This window comes from Otolemur garnettii, unplaced genomic scaffold, assembly GCF_000181295.1.
Source record: "Otolemur garnettii isolate 467f Iridium unplaced genomic scaffold, OtoGar3 scaffold00229, whole genome shotgun sequence".
Lineage (NCBI taxonomy): Eukaryota > Metazoa > Chordata > Mammalia > Primates > Galagidae > Otolemur > Otolemur garnettii.
This window is the reverse complement of record NW_003852624.1, coordinates 630811-633050: the sequence shown is the minus strand read 5'-3', so window position 1 is coordinate 633050 and position 2240 is coordinate 630811. Positions and strand designations below refer to the sequence as shown.

Sequence of the window (2240 nt, the reverse complement as noted above, 5' to 3'; positions counted from 1 at the left end):
CTTTGAATTTTTTCACTCTGGAAGCATATCTTTCTTTTTTTTTTCCACTTGTCTTTAATAAGATCTTATTTAGCTAGCAAATACACACAAACCAAAGACAGATAAAGACTGAAAACTAACAAAAATTATCACATCTTGAACTGAATTTCCCATTCTTCGGTTTTTAACTATACTTCCTTTCTGAGGGTTATAATCAGTTCAGGTAGAAAATAAGTTATCAACATAGTTTTCAAGTAACAGTCTGTGTATCTTCAACTTCAAGAGACAGGTATAACAGTCTTAAGCTGCATGTCTTAGAGAACCTAGCATTTGATCGGAAAGCAGGCGACTCTCCGCATGTTTACGGTGTGCCGATGTCTTTCTTGAATCTGTCTGATGCAGCCTTTCTGCCACATTAGGTTTTGAGGTCTAGGATATCTCTGTGTGCCATGCAAGTACCGGTATGGGATCCTCACATGACAAGCAGTGGCTCTACAACGAGGTTGTGGCATGGGAGGAAGAAGCATCCACCTCTTTCTCTCAGCACAGTATCGATAGGCTTCTTTCCGATACTGTTTGTCAATATCAGCACTGTTTTTCCAGCCTCCAATAATGAAGATGTCATCTTTGTAATAGCAAATGGCTGCTCCTTCGATGCTAAGGACTTCTGGAGGCAGGCTTTCAAGGATCTCATCAGATGCTGGACTGGCAATTTTTCTTACTGCCTCTTCATTTTCTAAAGAATAACTCTTTGGACAGCATGATGCTGTCTGATAAAAGTTTGAGTTGACCACCGACATTTGGAAAAAGCAGTAATTGTCAATAAGTGGCAAAGACGCTACATCTTGCCACTGTCGAGTCCCTGTATCATAGCAAGTAATTACAGCTGTTAATTCATCTTCAGTGTCCGGGTTCACAGGAGTGCGGGCGGCAATGTACACAAAGCGGTCTTCAACGGCTAGTGCTTTGACATCTCGAAGAATCTTTGGTGCAGATTCCAAGTTGTACCATTTATCAAGCTCAGGATTATAAACAGTCACATCTTTAAAGCCAGGACTAAAGTTGCCGTGTCCTCCAATGCTATAGAGCTTCCCTTTGACTTCTGTCAGTCCAAAAGAATGCTTTCCTGTCATCAGACTAGAAACTTGTTGCCATGTATTCAAATTTGGGTTATACCTTTCTACAGTTTTAGCAAACCCTGGTTCCCTCGATCCAGCAACATACACGTAAGATTCTGTTACTGCAACAGCATGTCCATCAAGGTGATTATGAATATGGGGCAGGTTTACCCATCTGTCCTCATCAACAAAATATCCCACACATTCACTTAAATAGTCCCCTCCTTCTGACACACCCCCAATAACCATGATCACGTCCATGTTTTGCCCAAAACGAGGTAATGATGAGACATAAGAAGCAGGAGGCTGGAAGGTGACAGATTGTACATTCTCAGCTCTCAGGGCATGTCTCTCCACTGCCTCAGCCACCAACTTGACACAAACTTCATTATCGGCTACCAGCCTCTCCGGTTTGACACGCCAAGTAAGGTAGGTAGGTTTCATCTGGGACAACCTGAGCAATTTAAAAAGTTCTTCAAAATATCTCTCTCTCTCTTCAGCATTTCTCTGAACCCACTTCAAAACTGTTTCAAAGAGAGCCTCTTCAGAATCAACCGTGATTTCCAAGTCTGAAAGCCAGTCTCGAACGAAATGGAAAGGTAAAGCATAAAATTTTTCATCCTGAATGACTCGGTGGAAATTTCTCCGTATCATATCGACAGCTTTCAGAGCAAGCTGGCTTAGGTTGTACATGTGAGCTAAGCTATGAATGGCTACACAATTTGAGAGATGAAGTCTTTTCTTGAGAAATTCGCCACAAAATTCTTTTAAACGAGTTAATAAAAACCTGTCGGCCAGCTCCAGCACCTCGTGCACGCTGGCGGTGCTGAGGCGGATGCGCCCGGTGTACATGTACTGGATCACGGCCTCCACCGTGGCGGGTTCGGGCCCCGGCTCGCAGCGCCAGTCGCGCATCTCCACCCGGCCCGAGCGGGACTCGGCAAACTGGCCCGAGAGCAGGGCCCTGAAGTACTTGGTGGCGGCGGCCAGCACCGAGCGGTGGGCCCGGAACTCCGGGCCTCCGGCCCCGCCGAAGCACAAGGTGATGTCGCAGTAGAGGCCCAGGCGCCGCTGCTCGTTCTGCCGCCAGCACAGCTCCGACCAGTGCGAGCTGCGCTCAAAGTCCTCGGCCTCTGGGCCCGG

The 2240-nt window shown here is 46.2% G+C and overlaps 1 pseudogene; it reads right to left on the bottom strand.

Annotated features, from left to right (window-relative positions):
* Window positions 1-302: 302 nt before the first annotated feature.
* Window positions 303-2240, bottom strand: part of LOC100952372 — a 4569-nt pseudogene continuing 2631 nt past the window's right edge.